Source organism: Pristiophorus japonicus, unplaced genomic scaffold (assembly GCF_044704955.1).
Source record: "Pristiophorus japonicus isolate sPriJap1 unplaced genomic scaffold, sPriJap1.hap1 HAP1_SCAFFOLD_45, whole genome shotgun sequence".
Lineage (NCBI taxonomy): Eukaryota > Metazoa > Chordata > Chondrichthyes > Pristiophoridae > Pristiophorus > Pristiophorus japonicus.
The window spans coordinates 3,780,230-3,807,324 of record NW_027254352.1 but is presented as its reverse complement, the minus strand read 5'-3'; the positions used below and the strand labels follow the sequence as shown (position 1 = coordinate 3,807,324).

General features: G+C 44.4%; 8 non-coding genes across 8 annotated transcripts; all 8 read right to left on the bottom strand.

The window, feature by feature from the left end:
* Positions 1–1,624: 1,624 nt before the first annotated feature.
* trnai-aau (transfer RNA isoleucine (anticodon AAU)) lies at positions 1,625–1,698 on the bottom strand. Its single transcript has one exon. It is a non-coding gene; the product is annotated as a tRNA-Ile (tRNA).
* A 4,472-nt stretch (positions 1,699–6,170) lies between these two features.
* On the bottom strand, positions 6,171–6,244 carry trnai-aau (transfer RNA isoleucine (anticodon AAU)). Its single transcript has one exon. It is a non-coding gene; the product is annotated as a tRNA-Ile (tRNA).
* A 4,485-nt stretch (positions 6,245–10,729) lies between these two features.
* Positions 10,730–10,803, bottom strand: trnai-aau (transfer RNA isoleucine (anticodon AAU)). Its single transcript has one exon. It is a non-coding gene; the product is annotated as a tRNA-Ile (tRNA).
* Positions 10,804–15,288: 4,485 nt separating this feature from the next.
* trnai-aau (transfer RNA isoleucine (anticodon AAU)) lies at positions 15,289–15,362 on the bottom strand. Its single transcript has one exon. It is a non-coding gene; the product is annotated as a tRNA-Ile (tRNA).
* Positions 15,363–19,848: 4,486 nt separating this feature from the next.
* On the bottom strand, positions 19,849–19,922 carry trnai-aau (transfer RNA isoleucine (anticodon AAU)). The gene has a single exon. It is a non-coding gene; the product is annotated as a tRNA-Ile (tRNA).
* Positions 19,923–22,127: 2,205 nt separating this feature from the next.
* Positions 22,128–22,201, bottom strand: trnai-aau (transfer RNA isoleucine (anticodon AAU)). Its single transcript has one exon. It is a non-coding gene; the product is annotated as a tRNA-Ile (tRNA).
* A 2,205-nt stretch (positions 22,202–24,406) lies between these two features.
* On the bottom strand, positions 24,407–24,480 carry trnai-aau (transfer RNA isoleucine (anticodon AAU)). The gene has a single exon. It is a non-coding gene; the product is annotated as a tRNA-Ile (tRNA).
* Positions 24,481–26,686: 2,206 nt separating this feature from the next.
* trnai-aau (transfer RNA isoleucine (anticodon AAU)) lies at positions 26,687–26,760 on the bottom strand. Its single transcript has one exon. It is a non-coding gene; the product is annotated as a tRNA-Ile (tRNA).
* Positions 26,761–27,095: the final 335 nt, after the last annotated feature.

Below are 27,095 nucleotides of genomic sequence, written 5' to 3'. Positions count from 1 at the left end.
AACGTTGCTAAGTTCAAAATGTGTATTTTTTCGCACTGGTAATGAATTAACTGATATCTGTGCTGTGATCAACTAGGTTACTTAGGGTGATGTCGTGCAAGAACGTAATGGAAGCCTAATTATAACGGTGATTGTTCTCACACTGCAGTTAAATGTTGGCAAATTTACAGTGTCAATCAGCAATTCAATTCCACATGTTGATTTAATGTTCTGCTGAAGTGTTCATAAAGAAAGAAAGCTTGCACAACAGACACGATCTCACCGTCTTGAAGACACAGTGAAATATACTGGAGAGTTTATAACTGTTTGAGAACATAAAATGTCAGTAAAATACCCCGTTCTTTTCTCGACACTGATGGGCTGTGAAAGGGAGATCGGCCGAAGTCCCACATAGCCGCACTGACCCCGAGGCAAGGTGAAATTCTAACAGGTTCAGTCCATAGCAGTGCTATGCTGAAGAGAGATAAGTGTCGCGAATAAAGGAGAGACTTAACAATACTGATGTTGAGTATCGGTTAGATCAATCACTCCATGAATTCACTGCTGGGAAATTCAGAGCTTGTAAATTGCCTGTGAACGCTAAACATAGACACACAGTGAGCCAATGTGCAATATAGGAGTGGCCCAGGCCAAATGAATGCTCGGGATAAGTTATCAGTGGCCATGGCCCAGGCATTCACTGATTCCAGTCTTGCAGACGTTGCTAAGTTTAAAATGCTGAATATTTCCACACTGGCAATGCATTGACAGATGGTAAGCTAGAGTGATGTGCCGCAAAAATGTACACGGAAGGCGAAAGTTAGCCATGATTGGCAACATTTACGGTGTCAATCAGCACTAGTTGAGCGAGATCTCCTCATTTGCTGCTGACTTTGAAACGGAAGGCACAGAAGTGTGTGCTGTATCACTACAACGAATGATGCGCTGCTGATGGTTGGGGCAGCAAGAGTGCAGTGAGCTGTGAATTTGTTCAGGAACAGCCTTGCAGTTCAAACGGCCGAAAATACAATGTTCCCTGACCGGGAATCGAACCCTGACCGCAGCGGTGAAAGCGCCTAAACCTAAAAACTGAACCACCAGGGAAGCTGCTACACATTTACTTGCCAACAAGCAGACCAACACAGTCTTTCCTGCTTGCTCCTTCCAAAGTCTCACCACTTTCGCGCCAGGTAAAACTGATCGGAGCAAATGGCATTTTTTGTGGAGAACACCAAAGATATGTCCGCGCATCCGCAGCATCACGTGCGGGTAGGCATCCACTGAAATCTATTTCATTCTGTCCTTTTCTCGGGATTTTTCACTCTCGGTGCCGGGTGAACATTTCATTTAGTGTTTTTGTCCTGAACTGCAGTCTTTTGCCCATCTCCAGGCGACAGAACCGTTCTGGCTGTCTGTTCCTACTTTTGAGCATTTACGGGAACAGGCCTCCGGTTCGTCGTTTATCACCAAACCAAGAAACAGAAATAAACAGAAAGATGTGCCTCTCCACCCCGTCGGCAAGTAGCAATGACTGTTATTCCAAATAATTCCCAACCCTTGGGATTCTGTGTGGATTTGTTTCATTATAAAGATTTGATTTTCAACGTGACTAAAAACCGAATAAAAATTATGAAGAACACTGGAATGGCCCGTATGGGGCTCGAACTCGCGACCTTGGCGTTATTAGCACCACGCTCTAACCAACTAAGCTAACCGGCCACAAGTTGTGTTAACGTTGCGTGAAAGCTCACTCTGCGGGGATTGTGTTTCCAACTCACACTGGATGACAGATTTACTGCATAAACATTGAACGCATCACATCGCTTAAACATTGTTCACTGTTCATCTACAACACTGCGCAGAGTGTAAATAGAAAGTAACAGAACGTAATAGCTTAATCTAAAAACAATTCATGTTGAAAATTATTATCACGCAACCGCTGAACAGCCCACTGTCCCGATATAAAATCAGCCACTACCCTTAGAATGAAGGGAACGCGAAATTACCAAAAATTGATGAAACACGGGATTGAGCCATGAACCATCTGGATCTTCAGTCAAACGCCTTCCCAACTGAACTATTTCGGTCTGACAGTGAACGAAGCAAAGTTTTCTCACCCCTTTTTGAAAGAAAACCTGACCCCGGAAGGAATTGCCCCACCCACTCTGTCCTCGTTTCGGGGCAATGTGTCCCAAACACATCTCAGAGCTCAGGTTGTGTCAATGTAAAGTATAATGATACCGAAAATCTTAATGCTCATGTTCCGTTATCAGTGCCCACGATCCAGGCAATGGTCTTGTACACGTTGCTAAGTTCAAAATGTGTATTTTTTCGCACTGGCAATGAATTAACTGATATCTGTGCTGTGATCAACTAGGTTACTTAGGGTGATGTCGTGCAAGAACGTAATGGAAGCCTACTTATAACGGTGATTGTTCTCACACTGCAGTAAAATGTTGGCAAATTTACAGTGTCAATCAGCAATTCAATTCCACATGTTGATTTAATGTTCTGCTGAAGTGTTCATAAAGAAACAAAGCTTGCACAACAGGCTCGATCTCACCGTCTTGAAGACACAGTGAAATATACTGGAGAGTTTATAACTGTTTGAGAACATAAAATTTCAGTAAAATATCCCGTTCTTTTCTCGACACTGATGGGCTGTGAAAGGGAGACCGGCCGAAGTCCCACATAGCCGCACTTACCCCGAGGCAAGGTGAAATTCTAACAGGTTCAGTCCATAGCAGTGCTATGCTGAAGAGAGATAAGTGTCGCGAATAAAGGAGAGACTTAACAATACTGATGTTGAATATCGGTTAGATCAATCACTCCATGAATTCACTGCTGGGAAATTCAGAGCTTGTAAATTGCCTGTGAACGCTATACATAGACACACAGTGAGCCAATGTGCAATATAGGAGGGGCCCAGGCCAAATGAATGCTCGGGATAAGTTATCAGTGGCCATGGCCCAGGCATTCACTGATTCCAGTCTTGCAGACGTTGCTAAGTTTAAAATGCTGAATATTTCCACACTGGCAATGCATGACAGATGGTAAGCTAGAGTGATGTGCCGCAAAAATGTGCACGGAAGGCGAAAGTTAGCCATGATTGGCAACATTTACGGTGTCAATCAGCACTAGTTGAGCGAGATCTCCTCATTTACTGCTGACTTTGAAACGGAAGGCATAGAAGTGTGTGCTGTATCACTACAACGAATGATGCGCTGCTGATGGTTGGGGCAGCAAGAGTGCAGGGAGCTGTGAATTTGTTCAGGAACAGCCTTGCAGGTCAAACGGCCGAAAATACAATGTTCCCTGACCGGGAATCGAACCCGGGCCGCAGCGGTGAAAGCGCCGAAACCTAAAAACTTAACCACCAGGGAAGCTGCTACACATTTGCTTGCCAACAAGCAGACCAACACAGTCTTTCCTGCTTGCTCCTTCCAAAGTCTCACCACTTTCGCGCCAGGTAAAACTGTTCGTAGCAAATGGCATTTTTTGTGGAGAACACCAAAGATATGTCCGCGCATCCGCAGCATCACGTGCGGGTAGGCATCCACTGAAATCTATTTCATTCTGTCCTTTTCTCGGGATTTTTCACTCTCGGTGCCGGGTGAACATTGCATTTAGTGTTTTTGTCCTGAACTGCAGTCTTTTGCCCATCTCCAGGCGACAGAACCGTTCTGGCTGTCTGTTCCTACTTTTGAGCATTTACGGGAACAGGCCTCCGGTTCATCGTTTATCAGCAAACCAAGAAACAGAAATAAACAGAAAGATGTGCCTCTCCACCCCGTCGGCAAGTAGCAATGACTGTTATTCCAAATAATTCCCAACCCTTGGGATTCTGTGTGGATTTGTTTCATTATGAAGATTTGATTTTCAACGTGACTAAAAACCGAATAAAAATTATGAAAAACACTGGAATGGCCCGTATGGGGATAGAACCCGCGACCTTGGCGTTATTAGCACCACGCTCTAACCTGCCACAAGTTGTGTTAACGTTGCGTGAAAGCTCACTCTGCGGGGATTGTGTTTCCAACTCACACTGGATGACAGATTTACTGCATAAACATTGAACGCATCACATCGCTTAAACATTGTTCACTGTTCATCTACAACATTGCGCAGAGTGTAAATAGAACGTAACAGAACTTAACAGCTTAATCTAAAAACAATTCATGTTGAAAATTATTATCACACAACCGCTGAACAGCCCACTGTCCCGATGTAAAATCAGCCACTACCCTTAGAATGAAGGGAACGCGAAATAACCAAAAATTGCTGAGACACGGGATTGAGCCATGAACCATCTGGATCTTCAGTCAAACACCTTCCCAACTGAACTATTTCGGTCTGACAGTGAACGAAGCAAAGTTTTCTCACCCCTTTTTGAAAGAAAACCTGACCCCGGAAGGAATTGCCCCACCCACTCTGTCCTCGTTTCGGGGCAATGGGTCCCAAACACATCTCAGAGCTCAGGTTGTGTCAATGTAAAGTATAATGATACCGAAAATCTTAATGCTCATGTTCCGTTATCAGTGCCCACGATCCAGGCAATGGTCTTGTACACGTTGCTAAGTTCAAAATGTGTATTTTTTCGCACTGGCAATGAATTAACTGATATCTGTGCTGTGATCAACTAGGTTACTTAGGGTGATGTCGTGCAAGAACGTAATGGAAGCCTACTTATAACGGTGATTGTTCTCACACTGCAGTTAAATGTTGGCAAATTTAGAGTGTCAATCAGCAATTCAATTCCACATGTTGATTTAATGTTCTGCTGAAGTGTTCATAAAGAAACAAAGCTTGCACAACAGGCTCGATCTCACCGTCTTGAAGACTTGGTGAAATATACTGGAGAGTTTATAACTGTTTGAGAACATAAAATTTCAGTAAAATATCCCGTTCTTTTCTCGACACTGATGGGCTGTGAAAGGGAGACCGGCCGAAGTCCCACATAGCCGCACTGACCCCGAGGCAAGGTGAAATTCTAACAGGTTCAGTCCATAGCAGTGCTATGCTGAAGAGAGATAAGTGTCGCAAATAAAGGAGAGACTTAACAATACTGATGTTGAATATCGGTTAGATCAATCACTCCATGAATTCACTGCTGGGAAATTCAGAGCTTGTAAATTGCCTGTGAACGCTAAACATAGACACACAGTGAGCCAATGTGCAATATAGGAGGGGCCCAGGCCAAATGAATGCTCGGGATAAGTTATCAGTGGCCATGGCCCAGGCATTCACTGATTCCAGTCTTGCAGACGTTGCTAAGTTTAAAATGCTGAATATTTCCACACTGGCAATGCATTGACAGATGGTAAGCTAGAGTGATGTGCCGCAAAAATGTACACGGAAGGCTAAAGTTAGCCATGATTGGCAACATTTACGGTGTCAATCAGCACTAGTTGAGCGAGATCTCCTCATTTACTGCTGACTTTGAAACGGAAGTCACAGAAGTGTGTGCTGTATCACTACAACGAATGATGCGCTGCTGATGGTTGGGGCAGCAAGAGTGCAGGGAGCTGTGAATTTGTTCAGGAACAGCCTTGCAGGTCAAACGGCCGAAAATACAATGTTCCCTGACCGGGAATCGAACCCGGGCCGCAGCGGTGAAAGCGCCGAAACCTAAAAACTGAACCACCAGGGAAGCTGCTACACATTTGCTTGCCAACAAGCAGACCAACACAGTCTTTCCTGCTTGCTCCTTCCAAAGTCTCACCAGTTTCGCGCCAGGTAAAACTGTTCGGAGCAAATGGCATTTTTTGTGGAGAACACCAAAGATATGTCCGCGCATCCGCAGCATCACGTGCGGGTAGGCATCCACTGAAATCTATTTCATTCTGTCCTTTTCTCGGGATTTTTCACTCTCGGTGCCGGGTGAACATTTCATTTAGTGTTTTTGTCCTGAACTGCAGTCTTTTGCCCATCTCCAGGCGACAGAACCGTTCTGGCTGTCTGTTCCTACTTTTGAGCATTTACGGGAACAGGCCTCCGGTTCATCGTTTATCACCAAACCAAGAAACAGAAATAAACAGAAAGATGTGCCTCTCCACCCCGTCGGCAAGTAGCAATGACTGTTATTCCAAATAATTCCCAACCCTTGGGATTCTGTGTGGATTTGTTTCATTATAAAGATTTGATTTTCAACGTGACTAAAAACCGAATAAAAATTATGAAGAACACTGGAATGGCCCGTATGGGGCTCGAACCCGCGACCTTGGCGTTATTAGCACCACGCTCTAACCAACTGAGCTAACCGGCCACAAGTTGTGTTAACGTTGCGTGAAAGCTCACTCTGCGGGGATTGTGTTTCCAACTCACACTGGATGACAGATTTACTGCATAAACATTGAACGCATCACATCGCTTAAACATTGTTCACTGTTCATCTACAACACTGCGCAGAGTGTAAATAGAACGTAACAGAACGTAACAGCTTAATCTAAAAACAATTCATGTTGAAAATTATTATCACACAACCGCTGAACAGCCCACTGTCCCGATATAAAATCAGCCACTACCCTTAGAATGAAGGGAACGCGAAATAACCAAAAATTGCTGAGACACGGGATTGAACCATGAACCATCTGGATCTTCAGTCAAACACCTTCCCAACTGAACTATTTCGGTCTGACAGTGAACGAAGCAAAGTTTTCTCACACCTTTTTGAAAGAAAACCTGACCCCGGAAGGAATTGCCCCACCCACTCTGTCCTCGTTTCGGGGCAATGGGTCCTAAACACATCTCAGAGCTCAGGTTGTGTCAATGTAAAGTATAATGATACCGAAAATCTTAATGCTCATGTTCCGTTATCAGTGCCCACTATCCAGGCAATGGTCTTGGACACGTTGCTAAGTTCAAAATGTGTATTTTTTCGCACTGGCAATGAATTAACTGATATCTGTGCTGTGATCAACTAGGTTACTTAGGGTGATGTCGTGCAAGAACGTAATGGAAGCCTAATTATAACGGTGATTGTTCTCACACTGCAGTTAAATGTTGGCAAATTTACAGTGTCAATCAGCAATTCAATTCCACATGTTGATTTAATGTTCTGCTGAAGTGTTCATAAAGAAAGAAAGCTTGCACAACAGGCTCGATCTCACCGTCTTGAAGACACAGTGAAATATACTGGAGAGTTTATAACTGTTTGAGAACATAAAATTTCAGTAAAATATCCCGTTCTTTTCTCGACATTGATGGGCTGTGAAAGGGAGACCGGCCGAAGTCCCACATAGCCGCACTGACCCCGAGGCAAGGTGAAATTCTAACAGGTTCAGTCCATAGCAGTGCTATGCTGAAGAGAGATAAGTGTCGCGAATAAAGGAGAGACTTAACAATACTGATGTTGAATATCGGTTAGATCAATCACTCCATGAATTCACTGCTGGGAAATTCAGAGCTTGTAAATTGCCTGTGAACGCTATACATAGACACACAGTGAGCCAATGTGCAATATAGGAGGGGCCCAGGCCAAATGAATGCTCGGGATAAGTTATCAGTGGCCATGGCCCAGGCATTCACTGATTCCAGTCTTGCAGACGTTGCTAAGTTTAAAATGCTGAATAATTCCACACTGGCAATGCATTGACAGATGGTAAGCTAGAGTGATGTGCCGCAAAAATGTACACGGAAGGCTAAAGTTAGCCATGATTGGCAACATTTACGGTGTCAATCAGCACTAGTTGAGCGAGATCTCCTCATTTACTGCTGACTTTGAAACGGAAGGCACAGAAGTGTGTGCTGTATCACTACAACGAATGATGCGCTGCTGATGGTTGGGGCAGCAAGAGTGCAGGGAGCTGTGAATTTGTTCAGGAACAGCCTTGCAGGTCAAACGGCCGAAAATACAATGTTCCCTGACCGGGAATCGAACCCGGGCCGCAGCGGTTCAAGCGCCGAAACCTAAAAACTGAACCACCAGGGAAGCTGCTACACATTTGCTTGCCAACAAGCAGACCAACACAGTCTTTCCTGCTTGCTCCTTCCAAAGTCTCACCACTTTCGCGCCAGGTAAAACTGTTCGAAGCAAATGGCATTTTTTGTGGAGAACACCAAAGATATGTCCGCGCATCCGCAGCATCACGTGCGGGTAGGCATCCACTGAAATCTATTTCATTCTGTCCTTTTCTCGGGATTATTCACTCTCGGTGCCGGGTGAACATTTCATTTAGTGTTTTTGTCCTGAACTGCAGTCTTTTGCCCATCTCCAGGCGACAGAACCGTTCTGGCTGTCTGTTCCTACTTTTGAGCATTTACGGGAACAGGCCTCCGGTTCATCGTTTATCAGCAAACCAAGAAACAGAAATAAACAGAAAGATGTGCCTCTCCACCCCGTCGGCAAGTAGCAATGACTGTTATTCCAAATAATTCCCAACCCTTGGGATTCTGTGTGGATTTGTTTCATTATAAAGATTTGATTTTCAACCTGACTAAAAACCGAATAAAAATTATGAAAAACACTGGAATGGCCCGTATGGGGATAGAACTCGCGACCTTGGCGTTATTAGCACCACGCTCTAACCAACTAAGCTAACCGGCCACAAGTTGTGTTAACGTTGCGTGAAAGCTCACTCTGCGGGGATTGTGTTTCCAACTCACACTGGATGACAGATTTACTGCATAAACATTGAACGCATCACATCGCTTAAACATTGTTCACTGTTCATCTACAACACTGCGCAGAGTGTAAATAGAACGTAACAGAACGTAATAGCTTAATCTAAAAACAATTCATGTTGAAAATTATTATCACGCAACCGCTGAACAGCCCACTGTCCCGATATAAAATCAGCCACTACCCTTAGAATGAAGGGAACGCGAAATTACCAAAAATTGATGAAACACGGGATTGAGCCATGAACCATCTGGATCTTCAGTCAAACGCCTTCCCAACTGAACTATTTCGGTCTGACAGTGAACGAAGCAAAGTTTTCTCACCCCTTTCTGAAAGAAAACCTGACCCCGGAAGGAATTGCCCCACCCACTCTGTCCTCGTTTCGGGGCAATGGGTCCCAAACACATCTCAGAGCTCAGGTTGTGTCAATGTAAAGTATAATGATACCGAAAATCTTAATGCTCATGTTCCGTTATCAGTGCCCACGATCCAGGCAATGGTCTTGTACACGTTGCTAAGTTCAAAATGTGTATTTTTTCGCACTGGCAATGAATTAACTGATATCTGTGCTGTGATCAACTAGGTTACTTAGGGTGATGTCGTGCAAGAACGTAATGGAAGCCTACTTATAACGGTGATTGTTCTCACACTGCAGTTAAATGTTGGCAAATTTACAGTGTCAATCAGCAATTCAATTCCACATGTTGATTTAATGTTCTGCTGAAGTGTTCATAAAGAAACAAAGCTTGCACAACAGGCTCGATCTCACCGTCTTGAAGACACAGTGAAATATACTGGAGAGTTTATAACTGTTTGAGAACATAAAATTTCAGTAAAATATCCCGTTCTTTTCTCGACACTGATGGGCTGTGAAAGGGAGACCGGCCGAAGTCCCACATAGCCGCACTGACCCCGAGGCAAGGTGAAATTCTAACAGGTTCAGTCCATAGCAGTGCTATGCTGAAGAGAGATAAGTGTCGCGAATAAAGGAGAGACTTAACAATACTGATGTTGAATATCGGTTAGATCAATCACTCCATGAATTCACTGCTGGGAAATTCAGAGCTTGTAAATTGACTGTGAACGCTACACATAAACACACAGTGAGCCAATGTGCAATATAGGAGGGGCCAGGCCAAATGAATGCTCGGGATAAGTTATCAGTGGCCATGGCCCAGGCATTCACTGATTCCAGTCTTGCAGACGTTGCGAAGTTTAAAATGCTGAATATTTCCACACTGCCAATACATTGACAGATGGTAAACTAGAGCGATGTGCCGCAAAAATGTACACGGAAGGCGAAAGTTAGCCATGATTGGCAACATTTACGGTGTCAATCAGCACTAGTTGAGCGAGATCTCCTCATTTACTGCTGACTTTGAAACGGAAGGCATAGAAGTGTGTGCTGTATCACTACAACGAATGATGCGCTGCTGATGGTTGGGGCAGCAAGAGTGCAGGGAGCTGTGAATTTGTTCAGGAACAGCCTTGCAGGTCAAACGGCCGAAAATACAATGTTCCCTGACCGGGAATCGAACCCGGGCCGCAGCGGTGAAAGCGCCGAAACCTAAAAACTGAACCACCAGGGAAGCTGCTACACATTTGCTTGCCAACAAGCAGACCAACACAGTCTTTCCTGCTTGCTCCTTCCAAAGTCTCACCACTTTCGCGCCAGGTAAAACTGTTCGGAGCAAATGGCATTTTTTGTGGAGAACACCAAAGATATGTCCGCGCATCCGCAGCATCACGTGCGGGTAGGCATCCACTGAAATCTATTTCATTCTGTCCTTTTCTCGGGATTTTTCACTCTCGGTGCCGGGTGAACATTTCATTTAGTGTTTTTGTCCTGAACTGCAGTCTTTTGCCCATCTCCAGGCGACAGAACCGTTCTGGCTGTCTGTTCCTACTTTTGAGCATTTACGGGAACAGGCCTCCGGTTCATCGTTTATCAGCAAACCAAGAAACAGAAATAAACAGAAAGATGTGCCTCTCCACCCCGTCGGCAAGTAGCAATGACTGTTATTCCAAATAATTCCCAACCCTTGGGATTCTGTGTGGATTTGTTTCATTATAAAGATTTGATTTTCAACGTGACTAAAAACCGAATAAAAATTATGAAGAACACTGGAATGGCCCGTATGGGGCTCGAACCCGCGACCTTGGCGTTATTAGCACCACGCTCTAACCAACTGAGCTAACCGGCCACAAGTTGTGTTAACGTTGCGTGAAAGCTCACTCTGCGGGGATTGTGTTTCCAACTCACACTGGATGACAGATTTACTGCATAAACATTGAACGCATCACATCGCTTAAACATTGTTCACTGTTCATCTACAACACTGCGCAGAGTGTAAATAGAACGTAACAGAACGTAACAGCTTAATCTAAAAACAATTCATGTTGAAAATTATTATCACACAACCGCTGAACAGCCCACTGTCCCGATATAAAATCAGCCACTACCCTTAGAATGAAGGGAACGCGAAATAACCAAAAATTGCTGAGACACGGGATTGAGCCATGAACCATCTGGATCTTCAGTCAAACACCTTCCCAACTGAACTATTTCGGTCTGACAGTGAACGAAGCAAAGTTTTCTCACACCTTTTTGAAAGAAAACCTGACCCCGGAAGGAATTGCCCCACCCACTCTGTCCTCGTTTCGGGGCAATGGGTCCTAAACACATCTCAGAGCTCAGGTTGTGTCAATGTAAAGTATAATGATACCGAAAATCTTAATGCTCATGTTCCGTTATCAGTGCCCACTATCCAGGCAATGGTCTTGTACACGTTGCTAAGTTCAAAATGTGTATTTTTTCGCACTGGCAATGAATTAACTGATATCTGTGCTGTGATCAACTAGGTTACTTAGGGTGATGTCGTGCAAGAACGTAATGGAAGCCTAATTATAACGGTGATTGTTCTCACACTGCAGTTAAATGTTGGCAAATTTACAGTGTCAATCAGCAATTCAATTCCACATGTTGATTTAATGTTCTGCTGAAGTGTTCATAAAGAAAGAAAGCTTGCACAACAGGCTCGATCTCACCGTCTTGAAGACACAGTGAAATATACTGGAGAGTTTATAACTGTTTGAGAACATAAAATTTCAGTAAAATATCCCGTTCTTTTCTCGACATTGATGGGCTGTGAAAGGGAGACCGGCCGAAGTCCCACATAGCCGCACTGACCCCGAGGCAAGGTGAAATTCTAACAGGTTCAGTCCATAGCAGTGCTATGCTGAAGAGAGATAAGTGTCGCGAATAAAGGAGAGACTTAACAATACTGATGTTGAATATCGGTTAGATCAATCACTCCATGAATTCACTGCTTGGAAATTCAGAGCTTGTAAATTGCCTGTGAACGCTATACATAGACACACAGTGAGCCAATGTGCAATATAGGAGGGGCCCAGGCCAAATGAATGCTCGGGATAAGTTATCAGTGGCCATGGCCCAGGCATTCACTGATTCCAGTCTTGCAGACGTTGCTAAGTTTAAAATGCTGAATAATTCCACACTGGCAATGCATTGACAGATGGTAAGCTAGAGTGATGTGCCGCAAAAATGTACACGGAAGGCTCAAGTTAGCCATGATTGGCAACATTTACGGTGTCAATCAGCACTAGTTGAGCGAGATCTCCTCATTTACTGCTGACTTTGAAACGGAAGGCACAGAAGTGTGTGCTGTATCACTACAACGAATGATGCGCTGCTGATGGTTGGGGCAGCAAGAGTGCAGGGAGCTGTGAATTTGTTCAGGAACAGCCTTGCAGGTCAAACGGCCGAAAATACAATGTTCCCTGACCGGGAATCGAACCCGGGCCGCAGCGGTTCAAGCGCCGAAACCTAAAAACTGAACCACCAGGGAAGCTGCTACACATTTGCTTGCCAACAAGCAGACCAACACAGTCTTTCCTGCTTGCTCCTTCCAAAGTCTCACCACTTTCGCGCCAGGTAAAACTGTTCGAAGCAAATGGCATTTTTTGTGGAGAACACCAAAGATATGTCCGCGCATCCGCAGCATCACGTGCGGGTAGGCATCCACTGAAATCTATTTCATTCTGTCCATTTCTCGGGATTATTCACTCTCGGTGCCGGGTGAACATTTCATTTAGTGTTTTTGTCCTGAACTGCAGTCTTTTGCCCATCTCCAGGCGACAGAACCGTTCTGGCTGTCTGTTCCTACTTTTGAGCATTTACGGGAACAGGCCTCCGGTTCATCGTTTATCAGCAAACCAAGAAACAGAAATAAACAGAAAGATGTGCCTCTCCACCCCGTCGGCAAGTAGCAATGACTGTTATTCCAAATAATTCCCAACCCTTGGGATTCTGTGTGGATTTGTTTCATTATAAAGATTTGATTTTCAACCTGACTAAAAACCGAATAAAAATTATGAAAAACACTGGAATGGCCCGTATGGGGATAGAACTCGCGACCTTGGCGTGATTAGCACCACGCTCTAACCAACTAAGCTAACCGGCCACAAGTTGTGTCAACGTTGCGTGAAAGCTCACTCTGCGGGGATTGTGTTTCCAACTCACACTGGATGACAGATTTACTGCATAAACACTGAACACATCACATCGCTTAAACATTGTTCACTGTTCATCTACAACACTGCGCAGAGTGTAAATAGAACGTAACAGAACGTAATAGCTTAATCTAAAAACAATTCATGTTGAAAATTATTATCACGCAACCGCTGAACAGCCCACTGTCCCGATATAAAATCAGCCACTACCCTTAGAATGAAGGGAACGCGAAATTACCAAAAATTGATGAAACACGGGATTGAGCCATGAACCATCTGGATCTTCAGTCAAACGCCTTCCCAACTGAACTATTTCGGTCTGACAGTGAACGAAGCAAAGTTTTCTCACCCCTTTTTGAAAGAAAACCTGACCCCGAAAGGAATTGCCCCACCCACTCTGTCCTCGTTTCGGGGCAATGGGTCCCAAACACATCTCAGAGCTCAGGTTGTGTCAATGTAAAGTATAATGATACCGAAAATCTTAATGCTCATGTTCCGTTATCAGTGCCCACGATCCAGGCAATGGTCTTGTACACGTTGCTAAGTTCAAAATGTGTATTTTTTCGCACTGGCAATGAATTAACTGATATCTGTGCTGTGATCAACTAGGTTACTTAGGGTGATGTCGTGCAAGAACGTAATGGAAGCCTACTTATAACGGTGATTGTTCTCACACTGCAGTTAAATGTTGGCAAATTTACAGTGTCAATCAGCAATTCAATTCCACATGTTGATTTAATGTTCTGCTGAAGTGTTCATAAAGAAACAAAGCTTGCACAACAGGCTCGATCTCACCGTCTTGAAGACACAGTGAAATATACTGGAGAGTTTATAACTGTTTGAGAACATAAAATTTCAGTAAAATATCCCGTTCTTTTCTCGACAGTGATGGGCTGTGAAAGGGAGACCGGCCGAAGTCCCACATAGCCGCACTGACCCCGAGGCAAGGTGAAATTCTAACAGGTTCAGTCCATAGCAGTGCTATGCTGAAGAGAGATAAGTGTCGCGAATAAAGGAGAGACTTAACAATACTGATGTTGAATATCGGTTAGATCAATCACTCCATGAATTCACTGCTGGGAAATTCAGAGCTTGTAAATTGCCTGTGAACGCTATACATAGACACACAGTGAGCCAATGTGCAATATAGGAGGGGCCCAGGCCAAATGAATGCTCGGGATAAGTTATCAGTGGCCATGGCCCAGGCATTCACTGATTCCAGTCTTGCAGACGTTGCTAAGTTTAAAATGCTGAATATTTCCACACTGGCAATGCATGACAGATGGTAAGCTAGAGTGATGTGCCGCAAAAATGTACACGGAAGGCGAAAGTTAGCCATGATTGGCAACATTTACGGTGTCAATCAGCACTAGTTGAGCGAGATCTCCTCATTTACTGCTGACTTTGAAACGGAAGGCATAGAAGTGTGTGCTGTATCACTACAACGAATGATGCGCTGCTGATGGTTGGGGCAGCAAGAGGGCAGGGAGCTGTGAATTTGTTCAGGAACAGCCTTGCAGGTCAAACGGCCGAAAATACAATGTTCCCTGACCGGGAATCGAATCCAGGCCGCAGCGGTGAAAGCGCCGAAACCTAAAAACTGAACCACCAGGGAAGCTGCTGCACATTTGCTTGCCAACAAGCTGACCAACACAGTCTTTCCTGCTTGCTCCTTCCAAAGTCTCACCACTTTCGCGCCAGGTAAAACTGTTCGTAGCAAATGGCATTTTTTGTGGAGAACACCAAAGATATGTCCGCGCATCCGCAGCATCACGTGCGGGTAGGCATCCACTGAAATCTATTTCATTCTGTCCTTTTCTCGGGATTTTTCACTCTCGGTGCCGGGTGAACATTTCATTTAGTGTTTTTGTCCTGAACTGCAGTCTTTTGCCCATCTCCAGGCGACAGAACCGTTCTGGCTGTCTGTTCCTACTTTTGAGCATTTACGGGAACAGGCCTCCGGTTCATCGTTTATCAGCAAACCAAGAAACAGAAATAAACAGAAAGATGTGCCTCTCCACCCCGTCGGCAAGTAGCAATGACTGTTATTCCAAATAATTCCCAACCCTTGGGATTCTGTGTGGATTTGTTTCATTATAAAGATTTGATTTTCAACGTGACTAAAAACCGAATAAAAATTATGAAAAACACTGGAATGGCCCGTATGGGGATAGAACCCGCGACCTTGGCGTTATTAGCACCAAGCTCTAACCAACTGAGCTAACCGGCCACAAGTTATGTTAACGTTGCGTGAAAGCTCACTCTGCGGGGATTGTGTTTTCAACTCACACTGGATGACAGATTTACTGCATAAACATTGAACGCATCACATCGCTTAAACATTGTTCACTGTTCATCTACAACACTGCGCAGAGTGTAAATAGAACGTAACAGAACGTAACAGCTTAATCTAAAAACAATTCATGTTGAAAATTATTATCACACAACCGCTGAACAGCCCACTGTCCCGATATAAAATCAGCCACTACCCTTAGAATGAAGGGAACGCGAAATAACCAAAAATTGCTGAGACACGGGATTGAGCCATGAACCATCTGGATCTTCAGTCAAACACCTTCCCAACTGAACTATTTCGGTCTGACAGTGAACGAAGCAAAGTTTTCTCACACCTTTTTGAAAGAAAACCTGACCCCGGAAGGAATTGCCCCACCCACTCTGTCCTCGTTTCGGGGCAATGGGTCCTAAACACATCTCAGAGCTCAGGTTGTGTCAATGTAAAGTATAATGATACCGAAAATCTTAATGCTCATGTTCCGTTATCAGTGCCCACTATCCAGGCAATGGTCTTGTACACGTTGCTAAGTTCAAAATGTGTATTTTTTCGCACTGGCAATGAATTAACTGATAACTGTGCTGTGATCAACTAGGTTACTTAGGGTGATGTCGTGCAAGAACGTAATGGAAGCCTAATTATAACGGTGATTGTTCTCACACTGCAGTTAAATGTTGGCAAATTTACAGTGTCAATCAGCAATTCAATTCCACATGTTGATTTAATGTTCTGCTGAAGTGTTCATAAAGAAAGAAAGCTTGCACAACAGGCTCGATCTCACCGTCTTGAAGACACAGTGAAATATACTGGAGAGTTTATAACTGTTTGAGAACATAAAATTTCAGTAAAATATCCCGTTCTTTTCTCGACATTGATGGGCTGTGAAAGGGTGACCGGCCGAAGTCCCACATAGCCGCACTGACCCCGAGGCAAGGTGAAATTCTAACAGGTTCAGTCCATAGCAGTGCTATGCTGAAGAGAGATAAGTGTCGCGAATAAAGGAGAGACTTAACAATACTGATGTTGAATATCGGTTAGATCAATCACTCCATGAATTCACTGCTGGGAAATTCAGAGCTTGTAAATTGCCTGTGAACGCTATACATAGACACACAGTGAGCCAATGTGCAATATAGGAGGGGCCCAGGCCAAATGAATGCTCGGGATAAGTTATCAGTGGCCATGGCCCAGGCATTCACTGATTCCAGTCTTGCAGACGTTGCTAAGTTTAAAATGCTGAATAATTCCACACTGGCAATGCATTGACAGATGGTAAGCTAGAGTGATGTGCCGCAAAAATGTACACGGAAGGCTAAAGTTAGCCATGATTGGCAATATTTACGGTGTCAATCAGCACTAGTTGAGCGAGATCTCCTCATTTACTGCTGACTTTGAAACGGAAGGCACAGAAGTGTGTGCTGTATCACTACAACGAATGATGCGCTGCTGATGGTTGGGGCAGCAAGAGTGCAGGGAGCTGTGAATTTGTTCAGGAACAGCCTTGCAGGTCAAACGGCCGAAAATACAATGTTCCCTGACCGGGAATCGAACCCGGGCCGCAGCGGTTCAAGCGCCGAAACCTAAAAACTGAACCACCAGGGAAGCTGCTACACATTTGCTTGCCAACAAGCAGACCAACACAGTCTTTCCTGCTTGCTCCTTCCAAAGTCTCACCACTTTCGCGCCAGGTAAAACTGTTCGAAGCAAATGGCATTTTTTGTGGAGAACACCAAAGATATGTCCGCGCATCCGCAGCATCACGTGCGGGTAGGCATCCACTGAAATCTATTTCATTCTGTCCTTTTCTCGGGATTATTCACTCTCGGTGCCGGGTGAACATTTCATTTAGTGTTTTTGTCCTGAACTGCAGTCTTTTGCCCATCTCCAGGCGACAGAACCGTTCTGGCTGTCTGTTCCTACTTTTGAGCATTTACGGGAACAGGCCTCCGGTTCATCGTTTATCAGCAAACCAAGAAACAGAAATAAACAGAAAGATGTGCCTCTCCACCCCGTCGGCAAGTAGCAATGACTGTTATTCCAAATAATTCCCAACCCTTGGGATTCTGTGTGGATTTGTTTCATTATAAAGATTTGATTTTCAACCTGACTAAAAACCGAATAAAAATTATGAAAAACACTGGAATGGCCCGTATGGGGATAGAACTCGCGACCTTGGCGTTATTAGCACCACGCTCTAACCAACTAAGCTAACCGGCCACAAGTTGTGTCAACGTTGCGTGAAAGCTCACTCTGCGGGGATTGTGTTTCCAACTCACACTGGATGACAGATTTACTGCATAAACATTGAACACATCACATCGCTTAAACATTGTTCACTGTTCATCTACAACACTGCGCAGAGTGTAAATAGAACGTAACAGAACGTAATAGCTTAATCTAAAAACAATTCATGTTGAAAATTATTATCACGCAACCGCTGAACAGCCCACTGTCCCGATATAAAATCAGCCACTACCCTTAGAATGAAGGGAACGCGAAATTACCAAAAATTGATGAAACACGGGATTGAGCCATGAACCATCTGGATCTTCAGTCAAACGCCTTCCCAACTGAACTATTTCGGTCTGACAGTGAACGAAGCAAAGTTTTCTCACCCCTTTTTGAAAGAAAACCTGACCCCGGAAGGAATTGCCCCACCCACTCTGTCCTCGTTTCGGGGCAATGGGTCCCAAACACATCTCAGAGCTCAGGTTGTGTCAATGTAAAGTATAATGATACCGAAAATCTTAATGCTCATGTTCCGTTATCAGTGCCCACGATCCAGGCAATGGTCTTGTACACGTTGCTAAGTTCAAAATGTGTATTTTTTCGCACTGGCAATGAATTAACTGATATCTGTGCTGTGATCAACTAGGTTACTTAGGGTGATGTCGTGCAAGAACGTAATGGAAGCCTACTTATAACGGTGATTGTTCTCACACTGCAGTTAAATGTTGGCAAATTTACAGTGTCAATCAGCAATTCAATTCCACATGTTGATTTAATGTTCTGCTGAAGTGTTCATAAAGAAAGAAAGCTTGCACAACAGGCTCGATCTCACCGTCTTGAAGACACAGTGAAATATACTGGAGAGTTTATAACTGTTTGAGAACATAAAATTTCAGTAAAATATCCCGTTCTTTTCTCGACATTGATGGGCTGTGAAAGGGAGACCGGCCGAAGTCCCACATAGCCGCACTGACCCCGAGGCAAGGTGAAATTCTAACAGGTTCAGTCCATAGCAGTGCTATGCTGAAGAGAGATAAGTGTCGCGAATAAAGGAGAGACTTAACAATACTGATGTTGAATATCGGTTAGATCAATCACTCCATGAATTCACTGCTGGGAAATTCAGAGCTTGTAAATTGCCTGTGAACGCTATACATACACACACAGTGAGCCAATGTGCAATATAGGAGGGGCCCAGGCCAAATGAATGCTCGGGATAAGTTATCAGTGGCCATGGCCCAGGCATTCACTGAATCCAGTCTTACAGACGTTGCTAAGTTTAAAATGCTGAATATTTCCACACTGGCAATGCATTGACAGATGGTAAGCTAGAGTGATGTGCCGCAAAAATGTACACGGAAGGCTAAAGTTAGCCATGATTGGCAACATTTACGGTGTCAATCAGCACTAGTTGAGCGAGATCTCCTCATTTACTGCTGACTTTGAAACGGAAGGCACAGAAGTGTGTGCTGTATCACTACAACGAATGATGAGCTGCTGATGGTTGGGGCAGCAAGAGTGCAGGGAGCTGTGAATTTGTTCAGGAACAGCCTTTCAGGTCAAACGGCGGAAAATACAATGTTCCCTGACCGGGAATCGAACCCGTGCCGCAGCGGTGAAAGCGCCGAAACCTAACCACTAAACCACCAGGGAAGCTGCTACACATTTGCTTGCCAACAAGCAGACCAACACAGTCTTTCCTGCTTGCTCCTTCCAAAGTCTCACCACTTTCGCGCCAGGTAAAACTGTTCGGAGCAAATGGCATTTTTTGTGGAGAACACCAAAGATATGTCCGCGCATCCGTAGCATCACGTGCGGGTAGGCATCCACTGAAATCTATTTCATTCTGCCCTTTTCTCGGGATTTTTCACTCTCGGTGCCGGGTGAACATTTCATTTAGTGTTTTTGTCCTGAACTGCAGTCTTTTGCCCATCTCCAAGCGACAGAACCGTTCTGGCTGTCTGTTCCTACTTTTGAGCATTTACGGGAACAGGCCTCCGGTTCATCGTTTATCAGCAAACCAAGAAACAGAAATAAACAGAAAGATGTGCCTCTCAACCCCGTCGGCAAGTAGCAATGACTGTTATTCCAAATAATTCCCAACCCTTGGGATTCTGTGTGGATTTGTTTCATTATAAAGATTTGATTTTCAACGTGACTAAAAACCGAATAAAAATTATGAAAAACACTGGAATGGCCCGTACGGGGATCGAACCCGCGACCTTGGCGTTATTAGCACCACGCTCTAACCAACTGAGCTAACCGGCCACAAGTTGCGTTAACGTTGCGTGAAAGCTCACTCTGCGGGGATTGTGTTTCCAACTCACACTGGATGACAGATTTACTGCATAAACATTGAACGCATCACATCGCTTAAACATTGTTCACTGTTCATCTACAACACTGCGCAGAGTGTAAATAGAACGTAACAGAACGTAACAGCTTAATCTAATAACAATTCATGTTGAAAATTATTATCACGCAACCGCTGAATAGCCCACTGTCCCGATATAAAATCAGCCACTACCCTTAGAATGAAGGGAACGCGAAATAACCAAAAATTGCTGAAACACGGGATTGAGCCATGAACAATCTGGATCTTCAGTCAAACTTTTCCCAACTGAACTATTTCGGTCTGACAGTGAACGAAGCAAAGTTTTCTCACACCTTTTTGAAAGAAAACCTGACCCCGGAAGGAATTGCCCCACCCACTCTGTCCTCGTTTCGGGGCAATGGGTCCCAAACACATCTCAGAGCTCAGGTTGTGTCAATGTAAAGTATAATGATACCGAAATTCTTAATGCTCATGTTCCGTTATCAGTGCCCACGATCCAGGCAATGGTCTTGTACACGTTGCTAAGTTCAAAATGTGTATTTTTTCGCACTGGCAATGAATTAACTGATATCTGTGCTGTGATCAACTAGGTTACTTCGGGTGATGTCGTGCAAGAACGTAATGGAAGCCTAATTATAACGGTGATTGTTCTCACACTGCAGTTAAATGTTGGCAAATTTACAGTGTCAATCAGCAATTCAATTCCACATGTTGATTTAATGTTCTGCTGAAGTGTTCATAAAGAAACAAAGCTTGCACAACAGGCTCGATCTCACCGTCTTGAAGACACAGTGAAATATACTGGAGAGTTTATAACTGTTTGAGAACATAAAATGTCAGTAAAATATCCCGTTCTTTTCTCGACACTGATGGGCTGTGAAAGGGAGACCGGCCGAAGTCCCACATAGCCGCACTGACCCCGAGGCAAGGTGAAATTCTAACAGGTTCAGTCCATAGCAGTGCTATGCTGAAGAGAGATAAGTGTCGCGAATAAAGGAGAGACTTAACAATACTGATGTTGAATATCGGTTAGATCAATCACTCCATGAATTCACTGCTGGGAAATTCAGAGCTTGTAAATTGCCTGTGAACGCTAAACATAGACACACAGTGAGCCAATGTGCAATATAGGAGGGGCCCAGGCCAAATGAATGCACGGGATAAGTTATCAGTGGCCATGGCCCAGGCATTCACTGATTCCAGTCTTGCAGACGTTGCTAAGTTTAAAATGCTGAATATTTCCACACTGGCAATGCATTGACAGATGGTAAGCTAGAGTGATGTGCCGCAAAAATGTACACGGAAGGCTAAAGTTAGCCATGATTGGCAACATTTACGGTGTCAATCAGCACTAGTTGAGCGAGATCTCCTCATTTACTGCTGACTTTGAAACGGAAGGCACAGAAGTGTGTGCTGTATCACTACAACGAATGATGCGCTGCTGATGGTTGGGGCAGCAAGAGTGCAGTGAGCTGTGAATTTGTTCAGGAACAGCCTTGCAGGTCAAACGGCCGAAAATACAATGTTCCCTGACCGGGAATCGAACCCGGGCCGCAGCTGTGAAATCGCCGAAACCTAACCACTAAACCACCAGGGAAGCTGCTACACATTTGCTTGCCAACAAGCAGACCAACACAGTCTTTCCTGCTTGCTCCTTCCAAAGTCTCACCACTTTCGCGCCAGGTAAAACTGTTCGGAGCAAATGGCATTTTTTGTGGAGAACACCAAAGATATGTCCGCGCATCCGCAGCATCACGTGCGGGTAGGCATCCACTGAAATCTATTTCATTCTGCCCTTTTCTCGGGATTTTTCACTCTCGGTGCCGGGTGAACATTTCATTTAGTGTTTTTGTCCTGAACTGCAGTCTTTTGCCCATCTCCAAGCGACAGAACCGTTCTGGCTGTCTGTTCCTACTTTTGAGCATTTACGGGAACAGGCCTCCGGTTCATCGTTTATCAGCAAACCAAGAAACAGAAATAAACAGAAAGATGTGCCTCTCAACCCCGTCGGCAAGTAGCAATGACTGTTATTCCAAATAATTCCCAACCCTTGGGATTCTGTGTGGATTTGTTTCATTATAAAGATTTGATTTTCAACGTGACTAAAAACCGAATAAAAATTATGAAAAACACTGGAATGGCCCGTACGGGGATCGAACCCGCGACCTTGGCGTTATTAGCACCACGCTCTAACCAACTGAGCTAACCGGCCACAAGTTGCGTTAACGTTGCGTGAAAGCTCACTCTGCGGGGATTGTGTTTCCAACTCACACTGGATGACAGATTTACTGCATAAACATTGAACGCATCACATCGCTTAAACATTGTTCACTGTTCATCTACAACACTGCGCAGAGTGTAAATAGAACGTAACAGAACGTAACAGCTTAATCTAATAACAATTCATGTTGAAAATTATTATCACGCAACCGCTGAATAGCCCACTGTCCCGATATAAAATCAGCCACTACCCTTAGAATGAAGGGAACGCGAAATAACCAAAAATTGCTGAAACACGGGATTGAGCCATGAACAATCTGGATCTTCAGTCAAACTTTTCCCAACTGAACTATTTCGGTCTGACAGTGAACGAAGCAAAGTTTTCTCACACCTTTTTGAAAGAAAACCTGACCCCGGAAGGAATTGCCCCACCCACTCTGTCCTCGTTTCGGGGCAATGGGTCCCAAACACATCTCAGAGCTCAGGTTGTGTCAATGTAAAGTATAATGATACCGAAATTCTTAATGCTCATGTTCCGTTATCAGTGCCCACGATCCAGGCAATGGTCTTGTACACGTTGCTAAGTTCAAAATGTGTATTTTTTCGCACTGGCAATGAATTAACTGATATCTGTGCTGTGATCAACTAGGTTACTTCGGGTGATGTCGTGCAAGAACGTAATGGAAGCCTAATTATAACGGTGATTGTTCTCACACTGCAGTTAAATGTTGGCAAATTTACAGTGTCAATCAGCAATTCAATTCCACATGTTGATTTAATGTTCTGCTGAAGTGTTCATAAAGAAACAAAGCTTGCACAACAGGCTCGATCTCACCGTCTTGAAGACACAGTGAAATATACTGGAGAGTTTATAACTGTTTGAGAACATAAAATGTCAGTAAAATATCCCGTTCTTTTCTCGACACTGATGGGCTGTGAAAGGGAGACCGGCCGAAGTCCCACATAGCCGCACTGACCCCGAGGCAAGGTGAAATTCTAACAGGTTCAGTCCATAGCAGTGCTATGCTGAAGAGAGATAAGTGTCGCGAATAAAGGAGAGACTTAACAATACTGATGTTGAATATCGGTTAGATCAATCACTCCATGAATTCACTGCTGGGAAATTCAGAGCTTGTAAATTGCCTGTGAACGCTAAACATAGACACACAGTGAGCCAATGTGCAATATAGGAGGGGCCCAGGCCAAATGAATGCACGGGATAAGTTATCAGTGGCCATGGCCCAGGCATTCACTGATTCCAGTCTTGCAGACGTTGCTAAGTTTAAAATGCTGAATATTTCCACACTGGCAATGCATTGACAGATGGTAAGCTAGAGTGATGTGCCGCAAAAATGTACACGGAAGGCTAAAGTTAGCCATGATTGGCAACATTTACGGTGTCAATCAGCACTAGTTGAGCGAGATCTCCTCATTTACTGCTGACTTTGAAACGGAAGGCACAGAAGTGTGTGCTGTATCACTACAACGAATGATGCGCTGCTGATGGTTGGGGCAGCAAGAGTGCAGTGAGCTGTGAATTTGTTCAGGAACAGCCTTGCAGGTCAAACGGCCGAAAATACAATGTTCCCTGACCGGGAATCGAACCCGGGCCGCAGCTGTGAAATCGCCGAAACCTAACCACGAAACCACCAGGGAAGCTGCTACACATTTGCTTGCCAACAAGCAGACCAACACAGTCTTTCCTGCTTGCTCCTTCCAAAGTCTCACCACTTTCGCGCCAGGTAAAACTGTTCGGAGCAAATGGCATTTTTTGTGGAGAACACCAAAGATATGTCCGCGCATCCGCAGCATCACGTGCGGGTAGGCATCCACTGAAATCTATTTCATTCTGCCCTTTTCTCGGGATTTTTCACTCTCGGTGCCGGGTGAACATTTCATTTAGTGTTTTTGTCCTGAACTGCAGTCTTTTGCCCATCTCCAGGCGACAGAACCGTTCTGGCTGTCTGTTCCTACTTTTGAGCATTTACGGGAACAGGCCTCCGGTTCATCGTTTATCAGCAAACCAAGAAACAGAAATAAACAGAAAGATGTGCCTCTCAACCCCGTCGGCAAGTAGCAATGACTGTTATTCCAAATAATTCCCAACCCTTGGGATTCTGTGTGGATTTGTTTCATTATAAAGATTTGATTTTCAACGTGACTAAAAACCGAATAAAAATTATGAAAAACACTGGAATGGCCCGTACGGGGATCGAACCCGCGACCTTGGCGTTATTAGCACCACGCTCTAACCAACTGAGCTAACCGGCCACAAGTTGCGTTAACGTTGCGTGAAAGCTCACTCTGCGGGGATTGTGTTTCCAACTCACACTGGATGACAGATTTACTGCATAAACATTGAACGCATCACATCGCTTAAACATTGTTCACTGTTCATCTACAACACTGCGCAGAGTGTAAATAGAACGTAACAGAACGTAACAGGTTAATCTAAAAACAATTCATGTTGAAAATTATTATCACGCAACCGCTGAACAGCCCACTGTCCCGATATAAAATCAGCCACTACCCTTAGAATGAAGGGAACGCGAAATAACCAAAAATTGCTGAAACACGGGATTGAGCCATGAACCATCTGGATCTTCAGTCAAACGCCTTCCCAACTGAACTATTTCGGTCTGACAGTGAACGAAGCAAAGTTTTCTCACACCTTTTTGAAAGAAAACCTGACCCCGGAAGGAATTGCCCCACCCACTCTGTCCTCGTTTCGGGGCAATGGGTCCCAAACACATCTCAGAGCTCAGGTTGTGTCAATGTAAAGTATAATGATACCGAAAATCTTAATGCTCATGTTCCGTTATCAGTGCCCACGATCCAGGCAATGGTCTTGTACACGTTGCTAAGTTCAAAATGTGTATTTTTTCGCACTGGCAATGAATTAACTGATATCTGTGCTGTGATCAACTAGGTTACTTCGGGTGATGTCGTGCAAGAACGTAATGGAAGCCTAATTATAACGGTGATTGTTCTCACACTGCAGTTAAATGTTGGCAAATTTACAGTGTCAATCAGCAATTCAATTCCACATGTTGATTTAATGTTCTGCTGAAGTGTTCATAAAGAAACAAAGCTTGCACAACAGGCTCGATCTCACCGTCTTGAAGACACAGTGAAATATACTGGAGAGTTTATAACTGTTTGAGAACATAAAATGTCAGTAAAATATCCCGTTCTTTTCTCGACACTGATGGGCTGTGAAAGGGAGACCGGCCGAAGTCCCACATAGCCGCACTGACCCCGAGGCAAGGTGAAATTCTAACAGGTTCAGTCCAGAGCAGTGCTATGCTGAAGAGAGATAAGTGTCGCGAATAAAGGAGAGACTTAACAATACTGATGTTGAATATCGGTTAGATCAATCACTCCATGAATTCACTGCTGGGAAATTCAGAGCTTGTAAATTGCCTGTGAACGCTAAACATAGACACACAGTGAGCCAATGTGCAATATAGGAGGGGCCCAGGCCAAATGAATGCACGGGATAAGTTATCAGTGGCCATGGCCCAGGCATTCACTGATTCCAGTCTTGCAGACGTTGCTAAGTTTAAAATGCTGAATATTTCCACACTGGCAATGCATTGACAGATGGTAAGCTAGAGTGATGTGCCGCAAAAATGTACACGGAAGGCTAAAGTTAGCCATGATTGGCAACATTTACGGTGTCAATCAGCACTAGTTGAGCGAGATCTCCTCATTTACTGCTGACTTTGAAACGGAAGGCACAGAAGTGTGTGCTGTATCACTACAACGAATGATGCGCTGCTGATGGTTGGGGCAGCAAGAGTGCAGTGAGCTGTGAATTTGTTCAGGAACAGCCTTGCAGGTCAAACGGCCGAAAATACAATGTTCCCTGACCGGGAATCGAACCCGGGCCGCAGCTGTGAAATCGCCGAAACCTAACCACGAAACCACCAGGGAAGCTGGTACACATTTGCTTGCCAACAAGCAGACCAACACAGTCTTTCCTGCTTGCTCCTTCCAAAGTCTCACCACTTTCGCGCCAGGTAAAACTGTTCGGAGCAAATGGCATTTTTTGTGGAGAACACCAAAGATATGTCCGCGCATCCGCAGCATCACGTGCGGGTAGGCATCCACTGAAATCTATTTCATTCTGTCCTTTTCTCGGGATTTTTCACTCTCGGTGCCGGGTGAACATTTCATTTAGTGTTTTTGTCCTGAACTGCAGTCTTTTGCCCATCTCCAGGCGACAGAACCGTTCTGGCTGTCTGTTCCTACTTTTGAGCATTTACGGGAACAGGCCTCCGGTTCATCGTTTATCACCAAACCAAGAAACAGAAATAAACAGAAAGATGTGCCTCTCAACCCCGTCGGCAAGTAGCAATGACTGTTATTCCAAATAATTCCCAACCCTTGGGATTCTGTGTGGATTTGTTTCATTATAAAGATTTGATTTTCAACGTGACTAAAAACCGAATAAAAATTATGAAAAACACTGGAATGGCCCGTACGGGGATCGAACCCGCGACCTTGGCGTTATTAGCACCACGCTCTAACCAACTGAGCTAACCGGCCACAAGTTGTGTTAACGTTGCGTGAAAGCTCACTCTGCGGGGATTGTGTTTCCAACTCACACTGGATGACAGATTTACTGCATAAACATTGAACGCATCACATCGCTTAAACATTGTTCACTGTTCATCTACAACACTGCGCAGAGTGTAAATAGAACGTAACAGAACGTAACAGCTTAATCTAAAAAAAATTCATGTTGAAAATTATTATCACGCAACCGCTGAACAGCCCACTGTCCCGATATAAAATCAGCCACTACCCTTAGAATGAAGGGAACGCGAAATAACCAAAAATTGCTGAAACACGGGATTGAGCCATGAACAATCTGGATCTTC